Below are 16,440 nucleotides of genomic sequence, written 5' to 3'. Positions count from 1 at the left end.
TGTGCCCGTGAAGCCGAACAAGTGTACATTTGGAGTCCATTTCGGCAAGTTATTAGGCTTTATTGTCAGCGAGAGAGGTATTGAGGTTGATCTTGCCAAGGTCAAAGCAATACAAGAGATGCCTACGCCCAAAACAAAAAAGCAAGTCCGAGGTTTTCTTGGCCGCTTGAATTATATTTCGAGATTTATATCCCACATGACGGCCACATGTGCGCCTATATTCAAGCTCCTCCGGAAAGATCAGCGTCATGATTGGACCGAGGATTGCCATAAAGCTTTTGACAGTATCAAAGAGTATTTGTCTAAGCCTCCGATTCTGTCTCCGCCTGTTGAAGAGAGACCATTGATTATGTACTTGACTATGCTTGATGATTCCATGGGTTGTGTCCTTGGTCAGCAAGATGAATCGGGGAAGAAAGAATATGCAATACACTACTTAAGTAAGAAGTTCACTGACTGTGAGTCTCGGTACTCAATGCTTGAGAAGACATGTTGTGCTTTGGCTTGGGCTGCTAAGCGCTTACGCCAGTATATGTTGAATCATACAACTTGGTTGATATCCAAAATGGATCCAATCAAGTATATCTTTGAGAAGCCTACTTTAACTGGGAGGATTGCCCGTTGGCAGATGTTGTTATCTGAGTGTGATATTGAGTATCGAGCTCAAAAAGCTATTAAAAGTAGTATCTTGGTTGATCATTTAGCGCATCAACCAATTGAAGATTATCAGTTTGTGCAGTATGACTTCCCTGATGAGGAGATTCTGTATTTGAAGATGAAAGATTGTGATGAGCCTACGCTCGATGAAGGGCCAGAGCCTGGTTCCCGATGGGGTATGGTGTTCGATGGCACTGTCAATCAGTATGGAAATGGTATTGGGGCAGTGATTATTACTCCTCAAGGCACACATTTTCCTTTTACAACAAGGCTAAGTTTCAAATGCACGAATAATATGGCGGAGTATGAGGCTTGGATTATGGGTTTGGAAGAATGTATTAATCTTAGGATCAAACATCTTGATGTTTATGGCGATTCGGCCCTTGTTGTTAATCAAATTAAGGATGAATGGGAGACAAATCAGCCTGGCCTCATCCCATATAGAGATTATGTGAGGAGGATTTCAACTTTATTTACTAAAGTTGACTTTCATCATATTCCTCGAGATGAGAATCGGATGGCGGATGCTCTCGCTACGCTTGCTTCAATGATTGTTGTCAATTTTTGGAATGAAGTTCCAAATATTACTGTGATGTGCTTGGATAGACCCGCTCATGTGTTTGCAGTTGAGGAGGTGAAAGACGATAAGCCGTGGTATTATGATATCAAGTTTTTTCTTCAAAGTCAGACTTACCTGCCTGGGGCATCTGTTAAAGATTAGAAGACTTTGAGGAGATTATCTGGTAGTTTCTACCTTAATGGTGACGTGCTTTACAAGAGGAATTTTGACATGGTTCTGCTCAGATGCGTGGATAGACACGAAGCAGACCTGTTGATGACTGAAGTCCATGAAGGTTCATTTGGTATTCATTCCAATGGACATGCTATGGCGAAGAAGATGTTGAGAGCAGGCTACTATTGGCTGACAATGGAGTCTGATTGTTGCAAATATTTGAAGAGATGCCACAAGTGTCAGATTTACGCGAATAAGATTCATGTTACCCGACACTTCTGAATGTTATTTCCTCACCATGGCCTTTCTCCATGTGGGGAATTAACATGATTGGCATGATTGAACCTAAGGCGTTGAACGATCACCATTTTATTCTCGTAGCCATTGATTACTTCACTAAGTGGGTTGAAGCGGCATCGTATGCAAATGTGACCAGGCAGGTGGTTGTGAAGTTTATCAAGAACCAACTCATATGCCGATATGGTGTGCCAGACAAGATCATTACTGATAATGGATCTAACTTGAATAACAAGATGATGAAAGAGATGTGTAGTGAGTTCAAGATTGCGCATCATAATTCTTCTCCCTATAGACCCAAGATGAATGGGGCTGTTGAAGCTACTAACAATAACATCAAGATTATTCAGAAGATGGTTGTTACGTACAAAGATTGGCATGAGATGCTGCCATTTGCTTTGCATGGCTATCGTACATCCTTCCGCACTTCAATAGGGGCAACCCCTTTCTCGCTTGTATATGGCATGGAGGTTGTGCTCCCCGTAGAGGTCGAGATCCCATCAATGAGAGTCTTGATGGAGGCCAAGTTGACTGAGGCTGAATGGGTTCAGAGTCGTTTTGACCAACTGAATTGATTGAAGAGAAAAGATTAACTGCCATGTGCCATGGTCAGCTGTATCAACAGAGGATGAAGAAAGCTTTTGATAAGAAGGCCAAGCCTCGTGTATTCCGAGAAGGGGACCTCGTGCTCAAGAAAGTCTTGTCTTTCGCGCCCGCTTCCAGGGGCAAGTGGACTCCAAACTATGAAGGTCCATACGTTGTTAAGAGAGACTTTTCAGGCGGTGCTTTGTTGCTCACAACTAAGGATGGGGAGGACTTCACTCGTCCTGTGAATTCAGATGTAGTCAAGAAATACTTCGCCTAAAAATAAAAATAGAATCTCTCGCTAAGTTGAAAACCCGAAAGGGTAGCTTAGGCAAAAATGAGCGTCTTGGTGGATTGAAAACCCGAAAGGGTGGTCCAGGCAAAAGTTAGAGACATAAAAAAAAAAATATATCCCGCTAGATTGAGTACCTCACCCTGGGGAAATCTAGGCAAAAATTAGAGATTTGGCAAGTAACTGCATCCAGACAAGACTTTGTTCTACAACTGTCGTCTGTCAAAGACTCTCGCTCAGTCATCATCAACTAAAGTTTTGAATACGGTGGATTCAGAGTTGGTGGAGAAATGGTCATTATGTTCAATGTAGCCCTTTTCCATATATATCACCAATTTCAAATTTGTAAAGATCCATGGAGTCTCTCCATTTGCGAACTACCATTCTCTTAAATAAATTTAAGCCTTTATCCAATTCTTGGCACTCTTATTTGTTTCTGTTTAGCAAATGTTTGCATGTTTTAATTGATGAATATCATTGTTGTAAAACAAATAAAGTTTTCGTAAATAAACTGTTTTTAAACAAAATGAACATTCACGATGACTGAAAGGATAAGTGGGATGTCCTCAGTGCTTTCCCAAGGATAGTATGATCACCGAAGGGTAAGACATTTATTCATATTATGGAATTTTTATATCCTCTTCATCACCTTTCAGTTGTCTCCCCAGCGAGCGCAGAAAGAATAATACATCATCAGCTTCCTAGAGTGTCTGGTATGAGAAGTTCTCCTGGATGGCAGGGGATTGATCTATCTTATTGGATTGTTTTCTCCTAGCAGAATTTGTGGATGTTCATCCAACGCATTCTTGGATAGTTTATTTGTGCATACATGTTTGTTTCCCCCGCGGAGTTTTAGCAATCTGTGATCGGTTGGATGGTCGATCTGTGGATGATTCCTTCTGTCCAGTTTTCGCCTCGATCTTTTAGGGTTGTGTATCCCTCTATATCATGCACTAGCATTTGTGTTTTATCATTTGTATGGTTGTCATCCCTTGTGTGGACTGACCTAAAATCCCTTATAGATTGATAAAAGTTGATATGTTATCTACTCACGAGGATTCTGTCTTTCCCCAGCCTGAGTAGAAGTTCCCAACGGAGTAAGCATCAGTTCCCTGCAGAGCTATCTTTCCAGATAATTGTCTCCTCAGCAGGAAGTTACCTAGAGCAATTTATGAAGGGCTTGTTTCCCTTTTCATCCATAGCATGTCGCTTGTTGACAGCAGATTTATTTCCGATTTCCTCAGCCAGGGTAGTTCCTCCGAGAATATTTGCAGCTTGTCCCCGATAGGGTTGCCAGATCAGAGTTTGATGTTTGTATCTTCTCCGAGTCTGAAGATTTCTTCTAGCATTGAGAGTTGGTGTTGAAGATGTTTATTTCCTTCTCTAGTAGAGCAAAATGCTATTGTTCCCCTTTGTAGAGGTTCCTCTCCGGTAGATCGAAGGGAGTGTTTTAATTGATGTACATCTGGTTGGTGGTTGTTCCCCACAGAGTTTCACATCATTCCTTGATACAGTTCCCCAGTAGAGTTTCTTCTCTGGCGGATCTTACTTTTATTCAACCACCTATCCCCATCAGAGTTTGAGTTCTCTGTTTGATCGTCTTCTTTCGCTGCTCCTGAATACATCGTCTTTGTATCCTCAGCGAGTGTAGCTCGGGGGTAGGGTTTGATATCTCCGATTATCTACTGTCATTTTTCTCGGGTTTTTCCCAAACTGAGTTCTCCAGTAGGCTTTGCCCTTCTTGTTGAGATGTTGTGTCGGGTGTCCGTTCGTGTTTCTCGGACTTATTTGTGTTAGATATGTCTGTTTGTCAGCATTAATCATACACAAATCATGCACATACATGCATAATCATATCATTCAGATATTCATGATTGCATTCTTTGCTGTATATCTTTGCTTGTTATCCGTTGCTATTAGTGAAATGTTCTTCCCCAAGCAGATGTTTGTGTCTGAACTCTCCATATAGAGTCAACCTCATAGGCAGAAAGTGTCTATCGTTTCTTCTTTCTTCCCCACTGAGTTATGTCCTCATGGATGATTATTGTTTCAGTTTCCTCCCCAGTATGTATCGGGACGGAATTACTCCCCTGAGTTATATCCTCATCGGGTTGAGTCTTGTTTGATTGTGTCTTTCTAGTTTGTTCCTGGATTGGCCTTCCTTTCTTGTTACCCCCTACAATTCCCTGTGGTTTAGTTGTTCAATTGCTCAGTAACCAGTAGTTGTTCATCTCTTCCCCAACGAATCTTGTGGCCTTCTACTCAGTAACCGATAGTTGTAAGTCCTATTTCTGTGGTTTTCTACCCAGTAACTGGTAGATTTAATCCCCTCTTTGTTGGTTATCTTTACCCAGTAACCGGTATTGATATTCCTTCGTTTTTGATATACCACCGAGTAACTAGTGATATATCTCTTGGATAATTGCTTTTGTCAGGCAATGTGTTCCTAGAGAGTCATCTTTCATTTACCCTTGTTTGGGGATTGATTGTTTCTCTTTCTGATTGGTCATCATTTTATACCCAGTAACCGGTATCCCGATGTCCTTTCTTTTTGGTCGATTTATCCTTCATTAACCCAGTAACCGGTTGTGGATAATCTTTCATGCGAGTATGTTATCTACGTTATGACGGTAATAAATAATATATCTCATGCGCTCTTCAGTCGAAGTCTTTTTCTTCCCCAGTCGAGTAAGATTTGTATTTCCTTATGGAATAGAATGAACATCCTGTAAGTCGAGTTTGCTTTTTCAGCCCTCTTTTAGGATGATGAGTGTCTTGGATTTGTTCCCAATTCACGCCTGGTTGGTCACCTATTATATGCCCAGTAACCGGTATCCCTGGTGTTCCTTCCTTCTGCTCCCTATTATGACTTTTGTCCCCTGTGGAGTCAGATTTTCCTGAGTTGAGATGTACCTTTTGGGTCCTCCTCAGATGTTCGGATGATTGATATCTCTCACCCTTATACCGGTCTTAGATATTCTTTCTCCTTGAGCGTGTTGTTCTTTCACCCAGTAACCGGTGTTCTGATGACATGTCTCTCTTTAAGTTTATTACCCAGTAACCGGTAATATATCGTCTTTTCTTCCTCAGTTGGGACCTTTGTGAACATCCCAGTCTGAGTCCGGATTTTTATCTGATGTATCCTTTGTGGATAGTTTTGCTGTATTGACATATTCCTCAATACATGCATCTTTGCGTCAACTCGAGTCTTTCCATCGATTTATTTTCATGGAATCCCTTTGTGTCTCCCAGTAAGTTTTCGAAGTCGTGACCTGCTCACGCATTTTTACCTTATTTCCCCCCCCAGAGTCTCTGTTTCCTTAGTGAGTGTGTTACTTCAATGGATTTTTAGTTTCTCCCGATTTCTTTTCCTTTGTGGCAGTTATTCACCATGAAGATTTATTTTGCATGCATACATTCGCATCATGAGGTCTCTTAGAGACCAAAATTCGTCTCTTTGTTATTATTTAAGATCATTCTATCTCTTCGAGATGAAGATTTTAACCTTCATATCTCCGGCTAGAACGACCTTAAATAGGGGAATCTGTAAGACCCTAATTTTGACCCTAAGATCCCTCATGGCATCATGTTATTGCACAAGTGCATTGCCTCAAGGATCATAACATGTTTGGCTCCTTAACCTTTGGGTTGGGACTTGTTTGAGTGTTTTGAGACCACCAAGCATGCTTGTATTGTGTATTATTGCTCTTCTTATTTGATTACTAACCAAAAGCACAAAAATATGTCACTAACTCTTTTTGTTTTGAAGCTCAAGTGATCATGTGCTCCAATGCTCCTAGGAGGCTCCTAAGCCCAATGTAATGGCTAGGTGAAGATGAGAAAAAAGCATGACAATAGTCCACAAATCTCATAATCATCATATATGTCTCCCAAGTATCTCAATTTTCCAATTTGATCAAGATAACCCAAGGGGCTTGAAGATTGTTTCCCAAGGGAACCCTAATTCAACTGTGCTTTGACGGTGCCTTGCCCATGAAGCAAACTCAACCTATGATCAAATTAAATAAAGGGAAGTTCTTTCATTCATCATTTTATGCATATATGATCCTATTTGAGGCCCCTCAATCATTTCTTCATCAAGATTGGAAGTTTGGCCTTGAAAAGTTGACCATTCAAGTCATCTGACTAAACTGGTTTCCATTGAGATACAACTTTTGATGTGTTTGTCAAATGAAGATGACCCCAAGAACAAAAAGGTTCTTAATAACCATATGAACAACTTTCATGTTCATCCAAAATCCATTTGAAAATTTTAAGGTCATCATTAATTTCAAAACATTATAGGTCATTTTGACTGAAACCCTAATTTCTGGTCAACTTACCAAGGACATAACTTCCTTAATTTTTATGATTTTGAGGTGATACCAAATGCATTGGAAATCTTGAGATGTCTAATTCAAATTTTATGTTGGACAAAATTTCATAATCCTAAATTAAATACATGTGATAATACAAAACATTATAGGTCATATTGGACCTAATTCATTGAATTTGAAAAAGTACCCAACTTCAAATGCCCATAACTTTGTCATAGAAAATCCAAATGATGCAAAATTTGTGTCTAAATTGATCATCTTGAAAATATCTATAACTTTTATGTTTGAGGGTTTTCTATTTGAAGCTTGCATCATGGAAACATAGGGGCTTTTGCATCCATCATTGGGCCTTCCACATGCCTGTGAAAAGAAGACCATTGTCATGAATAACCAAGTTAAGAGACAAGCCAAATGGAGATCCTAGTAGCTTGAATTCAATTATTGATTGCTTGTTTATGTGCTAAGTCCAAAGGAAATGAGCATCTTGAGTCATCTTTATGACTTCAAGAAAAGGAACTCCAAGGGTTTATCTTTCTCCTCTTATCTTTGCATGCTTTAGGACTAGCCCTTCTCTTCTTCTCCCCACTCTAACCAAGCCAAAAATCTTTTTCTTCCAACTTTGACTTTGTTTCAAATTATAAACCTAGGCCTTAAGCCTTTAACTTTTCAAAACTCTTTTCATAAAACACTCATTGTGAATAAACTTTAATTCAACTTTGACTTCATTTTGTAAACAACTTTAACTTATAAATATAACTAGGGGTGGCAAACGGGCATGCCCGCCCCGTTTAGGCCTGCCCCGCAAAAGCCCGCAAAAAAACGGGGCGGGGCGGTCATAGTTGAGGATGTGGGCCTAAAACTTAGACCCGCCCCGCAAAAAAGTGAGGGGTGGGCGGGGAAAGCCCGCGGACACTGCACTCTTTAAGCCTAAAAATACAAAAGTTTATGTAAATACACGTGTCCGCAAAAGCCCGCGAAAAAAACGGGGCGGGGCGGGGCGGACGCATTTGAGGGTGAGGGCCTAAATCCTTGGCCCGGCCCGCCAAAAATGACGGGTAAAACGGGCATGGCCCGCGGGCCGGGCCCGTTTTGCCACCCCTAAATATAACCCATTTCAAGTTGTTTTGTGGTTCCAATGACCACTTGTTAAAACCTTTTCAAAAAAATTAGTCATAGGTTTGAGTTATCATAGTGGTTGATGTAAATCTCACCTCATCCTTAGTGATTGGATTATAAGTCTTCCATGCTTATTATAGGGTTAACCCCTCACTAGCATGTTGAAGCTTTCCTCACATGGTGGATTGTTGGTTTAGGTTGAGTTTTCTCCCTTTTATAACAAAATACCTTAAGGCTTTTGATCAGATCAATTCACCAGTCTTTGAGATTTTTACCACGAACTACGAGGTTTTGATCCTCCTTTGTGATGGTACGTAGGCAATGGGTTCATCCATTCAAACAACAAAATTTGTAAATATAATCTATTCTTTTCTCATCCCTCCAATATTTTTGCACAAATCTTTTCAAAAATACCAACCTACAACACATATTTGCAAAAAAGGTTCCCTTAGAGTACTAAGGATGTTTTGGCTGCGTAAAACCTTCCCATTTCCTAACCAACCCCCTTACCCAGATCTCTATCATTTTTATTAGTTTTTGATTTGAAAAACTTCTTACCTTGGCTTTTGTTCGCTTTTTAGCCTTTCCTTTGGATAAATAAAAGTGCGGTGGCGACTCGAATTGTATGTTGACTTTTGGTTTAGTCAATAAACCTAAAAGTAACGAAAACCCCGCTACAGTGAATTTTAGTCCACTTAGTGAAACTAAGTCAGAAGTAAAACTTCCAGGTTCTCCAATAGCGAGTGGTGAGCGAAGAGACAACGAAGGCACGATTCGCTAAGTGAGCTCTGTTTCGCTTAGCAAAACCAAGTCAGTAGTAAATCATTCAAGTTCGCTAGCAGCGAGGCGCGACAAAGAAGTAGCGAAGGCCCGATTCGCTAAGAGGGCTCTATTTGCTCAGTTCGCTAGTAGCGAAGAGCAACGAAGGATGTTCGCATAGAGAACTATACCTTGCTTAGCAAAGTTTGACGGATCTTGGAAGGCGGTTGAACAACTCAGAACTTAATGGAGAAGAAAGGAAGTTCGCTTAGTGAACTATGCTTCACTTAGCAAAGATTGGCAGCTCCTAGAAGGCGGTTTGACAACTCACAGACTTAGTGGAGAAGAAATGATAATTCATGTAGCGAAACTTAAACTCGCTGAGCAAACTCAGGCGGAAAGAATCAGTATAAAAAGAGACCAAGAGAAATGCAGAAGGATCATCTAGTTTTGTATTGATAATAGTTGGTAATACTTAGTGTATTCTGTAAAAGAAAGTTGTAATAGACACTTAGGGGAGGGAACCAAAGCATCAATATGGATACGCATCAAGGATCAAGGAATCATCATTTTGATGCTCATTCATCTCCAATTCTTCCTTTTTGTACAAGCTACCATGAAAATGGCTAGCTAATATCCTCCTCTTGTTGGGATTGGAAGAATCTACCATAACCATATTTATATTTACCGATTGTATTCTTAATATAAACATGTTTTCATGATTATTGATTCTATCTTGTTATTATCGCCAAATTTTATGAGTTCGATCTGTGAATGACAATTGCTTTCGAATTCATGAACTAAAGATAATGAATCGGTTAAACTCTAATTACTAGACATAGAATTAGTTTTAATATCCACCTCCAAATACTTTCTTTTCATACAATTGGATTGTTTAATTGGTTGAGACATCATTGATTCAACAAACCGATTGAAATCTTGAAACTTTCATGTAGGCATACATGTTGTTTTGAAAAGTATGTGGAAATATGAATGAACACGTGATTATGCCAAAATTAATCGATATATTTCATACGTGAATGGTAGAGGACGGCCAATTCCTACAAGATAACTTATCATATTATAATCCCACTTAATTTGTTCTGTATATCTTACGTTTCACTATTACTTTCTATTGAAACTTTAAACAATCCGAAAGACTTTAACTTAAATTATATTAGTAAACGTAAACGTTGGTAATATCGCTCCAGTCTCTGTGGATACAATAACAAAATACTTCTTTTGATTTACTCTACATCAAAATGGCGTTGTTGTCGGGGACTGGCGTATAAATATTACGAACGTAACGAGTATTGTTATTTTTTAAGTTTGTATATTTGTTAAAAATACTATATATGTATATTTACACCTATACTTTATCTCACTTTCTCCTAACATTTGTTGGTTAGAAATTGCAACACTTTGTGTATGCGAGGTACAAACTCAAGGGAATTAATACCTTTGGATCCCGAGATTGAAAGAACAGTTCGAAAAAACAAAAGATGTACAAGGAAGCAGAAGCAATTAACCAAACAAAAGGATCCATTTCTGTTTTATCAAAAAATCCTATCACAGAAACCATGGTAGACGAGACTATTAACGGTCCTTTCGTAAGCAGTCCAAGGCGATTGGCCCGTCTCACCAACAATCCAGCCACTAGACAAACTGAAATGAAAACAGGGTTGCTGTAGATTAATTATGTTAACCCTTTTGCAGGTTTGGATCATGAAGATCCATACACCCATTTCACAAAGTTCTATGAACTGGCCGGTACGTTAGGTGCACCCGAAGCTGAAGAGGAAGTTGATTTCATGAGATTGTTTTTACACTCCTTGATTGGCAAAGCAATGGATTGGTATCTTGACAAACCTACTGAAACCATGACCAATTGGAATGTATTGGAAGAGAATTTTTTTAACAGATTCTTCCTTCATAACCGGTTCATGGATGCTAAAAAAGTTATTGTCACGTTTTCTCAATCTGCAAATGAAACTTTATGTGAAGCTTGGGAACATTACAAATCCATGCTACGAAAATGTCCAAATCATGGTTTTGACAACCTAACACAAATCCACATCTTCCGCAATGGATTGCAGCCACAACCAAAGCTCTTACTTGATGCAACAGTCGGTGGATCGTTATTAGCAAAAAGAGCAGAAGAAGAAGTATCAATTATCAACCGAATGGCTCTTGCTAAGCATCAAGTCCAATACAATCGAGGAACCGCACAAAAGAAGCCTGGCATGCTGGAATTAGGTACGAACGATGCAATACTAGCACAAAATAAACTTCTCACTCAAACTGTAGAAGAATTAACAAAACAACTGTCTAAATTACCACAATAACTTAAGGAAATGCACGGTTTGGCAGGTGCACAACAACAAATAGCTTTTTGCGAGTTATGTATGGGAGACCATCAAACTGATTTTTGTTCTCCAATCAATGAAGAGGTCAATTATATGGGGAATCAACAAAGACTAGCACCATTTCAAGGGAATCCAACTTATCAACACGGAAACAATGCCAACTATGGTCAAGGTTGGAGACAAGATTCTGGGATATGAAGCAGGCCAAATTAGTATCAAAACTATCAACACCAGTAAAATGAAAATCATCCAGAAAAAACATCCAAACTTGAAGATACCTTGCAACAATTCATGCAACAATCTATGGAAAATCAGAAAAACACTGACGCTTCGATCAAAGACCTGGAAATGCAAGTCGGACAAATTGAAAAGCAACTGTCGGAGCAACAAGGAGGCACCTTCACATCCACAACATAACCAAATCCAAAAGAAGATTGCAAGGCAATAACAACAAGAAGAGTAAAAATGTTGAATGCAAACGGCAACGAAAATGAGAAAAAAGAAATGAGTGTTGTTGAAAATAAAGAAGAGGTAGAAAAGAAAAGAGAAGAAAAGGAGAAAGAAGAGGCAAACAATAATAAAGGAGAATTAGTTGAAAAGGAGAAAGAGAGAAAAGGTAGAGATGAGAACGAAACGAATGAAGACTGGAAAAATCATAAAACAAGGAAAGAAAAAGGAAAATTGATAAATCCACCAGTACAAAACCTACCATACCCTCATGCTCCAACCAAAAAGGATAAAGAAAGGCAATACGCTCGATTTTTGGATATTTTCAAGTGGTTGTAAATTAATATTCCCTTTGTGGAGGCACTTGAACAGATGCCTACATATGCACGATTAATGAAGGAAATTCTCACCAAGAAGAGAAGAATTACTGATGAAGAAACAATACATCTTGACGCAAGCTGCAGTGCGATCATTCAACGAACACTTCCATAAAAAGGAAAAGATCCAGGAAGAGTCATGTTACCTGTCACAAATGGAAACATAAACGTTGGAAAAGAATTGATTGATCTTGGCTCAAGTATCAACCTCATTCCATTCTCAAAAATACGAAGAATTTTTGATTTGGATATAGAGAATACTAGGATGACTTTGCAACTATCCGACTGTTTCTTTGCCAACAATCTCTAGCCTTCCTATGATAGGGTTACTTGCAGGACCGGCTACAAAGTCCTGGACTTAGTGTTAAGTGTATGATTGTTTAATGGGCAATGCCTTTGGAATGTTCAAATGGGTGAATGTAACTCTTGGTAAGTTGGAAATATAGTAAAAAGTAATGACAAATGAAAATATAGTGAAAGTAAAAGCAATAACGTAAAGAAAATTTGATAAGTTTAAATGACTGATGAATATAAATGGAGGCAAAGGTACATTTTTGTTGGGAGATTACTATTTTCTCGTAAAGGCTTTGGTACTTCAAGTGTACTCATACTGTAATTGCTAAAAATGCCACCCCTAAAATGATCTCTAACACTTGCTTAAATACTAATAAAAAATAACCATCGGGGGTTACGAACCTATCTTGAGGTGACATGTGTCAACCCACTTCTCCCATGTACATAGATAACTGCCCACGTTTTAGCCACCCATGATCATCCCTCACAATGGAGGTACCATTCGACTTCAAATGGACCTCTTGACGTTGACCCATGGATTGTCCAACTTCTTATCGACCTCATATTCTGACAAGCTTCCTAGTCGATTGGACTTACCTTCTTTGGCCAAAATTTTCCAACTAACAAATTGCCCCTGAAAAGGTTGGTTTCAATTTGAGGTCGTCGATCGAGGAACTTGCCTTTTGATTGTTCAATATTTCGGCTAGCCGTCTTATCACTAATTTTGGTCTAGATTGTGATGATGATTTTCCTGCAGCGCAGTTCCCCAGACACTCCACCATCATTATCAATTATCCCTAGGTTATGGGATTTCAACCGAACCCACTAACTTTCTCACTGCTCCCTCATTAAACATTTATTAATCGACTAGTACCCGACTGTTCACCTTGTTGGCTTATAAATAGTTCTTACTTCATCCTCCAAGGTTTCTCTACTTCCATAATTGTGCATTCTTCCTGCACATTTCTTCAAGCAACCTCTGTAGTGAATCTGTCACCCAAAAGCTTCAAACTCACCCTTTTTTCCTCATTCCTTAATGGCTTCTTCCTCCCACGTCAAAGAAATTACTTCCTACGCTACGGGAAGTAACCCCATTGCCTTCAAACTTACTTCCAAAGAAAGTATGAACCGCAGTTCCCAACCCACTTCTTCTAATGAAGTACTAGTGAAGAACTGGCAGCGCCAGATGTTGATTCCCTTTGTTGTTGATAGGAAACTGTTTGTGTTTCATGGGCCTCTCGTGGAGTAGAAATCTTCACCAAAAGCCATCGCAACCTTTTTCATGGAGGCTAAAGCCAGAGTCTTCAGATTCATGCCTACTCCTGGAAATAAAGAGTATCTGGCGTGGCTTAACAAGGTCCAGCAAAAACGCCAAGATCAATGGAGGAGTGCAGGGATCTTCGACCTCATTCAAATATCGAGGTATTCTTATCACGTTAATCCCTATATGTTATTGGTGTCTTTGTACTTCTGGGAAGGTTCTACCAATACCTTCTAGCTGCCCCGTGGGATGTTGACACCCACACTCTTCGATGCGGGGGCCATCACTGGTCTTTCGCCGTTGGGGGAAGTCTTCAAACCCACACTTCCGATGAAAATTACTTTCTCGTTCAGTCAAGCCAATCTCCAGAATTACATCGAGGATCACCACAGCAAGTACTCCGTCGAGGTGTTTGATGAAGAACACATAGCTTTCCTCACACTATGGATTTTGTACTATGTATTTTTCCCTGGCTTCTTGCGGATAGGGAAGACCTACATCAACCTGGCGATCCATATTCATGAGGGTCAACAAATATCTTTGGGTAAACTGCTATTAACCTCTTTATATCAGGCTTTATGGCTTACAACCTTGAAACTAAAACTCCTCTCTAACACTCTCAAGGCCATGAATCTGTCGGGTCCCTTATGGACTAAATAACGAAGTTATCCGACTTATGTACCAGAACTTCTAGCTAAAAGGGGATCAGAATCACTAACCGGTTACTCCACTATGTGCGTGAAAAGATAAAGGGCTTAATGTGATTTCGCTAGAATGAAAACGGGTGAAATAAGAATAAAGGAACTAGGATAGCTATAATGGTATTACTCGAACTGGTTTGCATAAGGTGGGGTTATCTGAGGTTGTGACGGTGGTTGTTGATGTCAAGATTAAACTCAAGTTACTTCTAAACAAGGTTTACATGCAACTTAGTACGAATTGATGTGTGTTTTGAAATTTCATCTGGCTAAAATTTTTAAAACAAGTTCTATACTGTATTTTGCTTGAGGACAAGCAAAGATCTAAGTATGGGGGAGTGTGATAACATGAAATAGTATCACATTCTAGGACTCAATTTAATTAAATTATATTATTATTTACTTCAATTTATTTCATTTTATTAGATATTACGCGGTATTTTCTTTCTATTTATCTCAGGTGGTTTATTTGAAGCACAAGTAAAAAAAGGGAGAAAAGGAGGTGCAAAAAGGAATGAAAAGAAGCAAATACCAAAGGCCAAAGCCCAACCCAAAAAGCACAGGCGATGTGCCTGTGACGAGCGTCACAAAGGCTGTGACGAGCGTCACGCTTTGCACACTTGTGTGACGAGCGTCACACATGGTGTGACGGACGTCACACCATTCCCCTATATTTTTGGCTTTAGAGACGTTGAGTCCTATTTGCACGCCTAACCATTCGCCACGTGAAGACCTTTGACGCGGATTACTTTTGGAAACCGTTACAGAAAGTACCAGTATAAATATCAGCTTTGCAAACCCTGCAGAGGTTTCACGCTTTTTCCAGACTCCTTCGCCGTTTTCGCTTTTTCGCAATTTTTCTCTTCCAGCAATACAAGCACATTTTTACAGCATTACTTTTACGATTTTTATATTGTTTCCTTTGCAATTTCTATTTTCCTTTTCAGCACTTAGTTAATTCTTTTTCGCACAATAGTTTCTACACCGGAAACTATTGTGTACCTTTTACCGGATCTAACCTTACGTTAGAATCTAGTTTTTATTTTTATTCCTTCGCTTTTATTTTTCTGTTTCATTGAAGAATTCAAGAACAAATCCAACCGGCCTGTGGTGGAGTGTTCAAGACTGCTATTTAATTTCTCAGGTTCTTTAATTATTGTTTGAATTTATATATGCCCTGCTTTACTGTTTATTTATATTATTTGCCTGAGATGAATTTGTTTATGCATGATAATTATTTAGATCTGTTTAGCATGTCTGGCTAATTTATTTAGGTATCGGTATGTAAAGTAAGCGGAATGAAGGAATCAAAACCAAATTGGTTTAATTAAGTTTAAAATGAAAATCACTCTTTTTACGGTCTCAATTTACAGGTTTAATAACAAGGTTTTTGTACGAAAGTAAAAGACATAAAGAAGTTAAAAGCAATAGAACGAGAGTTTGAGTTTTTGATTGGACAGTGTTAATTGGACATTAATTCTAGATCAGGGCGAGAGCAATTTTTAGAGTTAATTAAATTCTAATCTTTTTCAAAAAGTATTTTTAAAGATTGAATGTGAGGACGAGAGTTAAGCATTTGAATTTAATTATATAACCTAAGTCAACAGAGCGAGAGTTTGAGATAAGGGTGTTTAAATGATTAGTGTTTTCTTAAAAAGAGTTTCTACGGATTCTATTGTTTTCAAAAAGTGGTTTTTGACTTAACTATAAGTGACAGCTACGTTAATATAAAATCATAGTTTATTCAACAGAGCGAGAGTTTGAGATAAGACTTTTAATCAATAGTATCTACTGAAAAGATTTATTTTAAAAACCAAGAAACCAACGAAGATTTGATTCCCTAATTACGACGAACTACATACCGATATCCGCTTATTAGATATTTATTTTAGATCTTATTTTAGTTTTAGCTTTTCCCCCAAACAATCAAAGTATTACCTGCCTTAGCTATACGAAGTAACCTTAGATAACGGTATATCGATTCATAAGTCCCTGTGGGATCGATATCTTTTAAAACTACGCGATAGAACTGTGCACTTGCAGTTTGTACCCCAATTTCGACTCATAAAGTCGCGATCAAGTTTTTGGCGCCGTTGCCGGGGACTTTTATTTAGTCGATATCGTAACTCTTCTGTTACGCTGTAGAGACTAAGGTTTTTTCTTTTTCTTTTCTTTCTTTCGTTGATTTGTATGCCACAGACTCGCTCACAAGGCGAGTCGT

This window comes from Lathyrus oleraceus, chromosome 4, assembly GCF_024323335.1.
Source record: "Lathyrus oleraceus cultivar Zhongwan6 chromosome 4, CAAS_Psat_ZW6_1.0, whole genome shotgun sequence".
NCBI classification, from domain to species: Eukaryota; Viridiplantae; Streptophyta; class Magnoliopsida; order Fabales; family Fabaceae; genus Lathyrus; species Lathyrus oleraceus.
Note: the sequence above shows the minus strand (reverse complement) of the source record.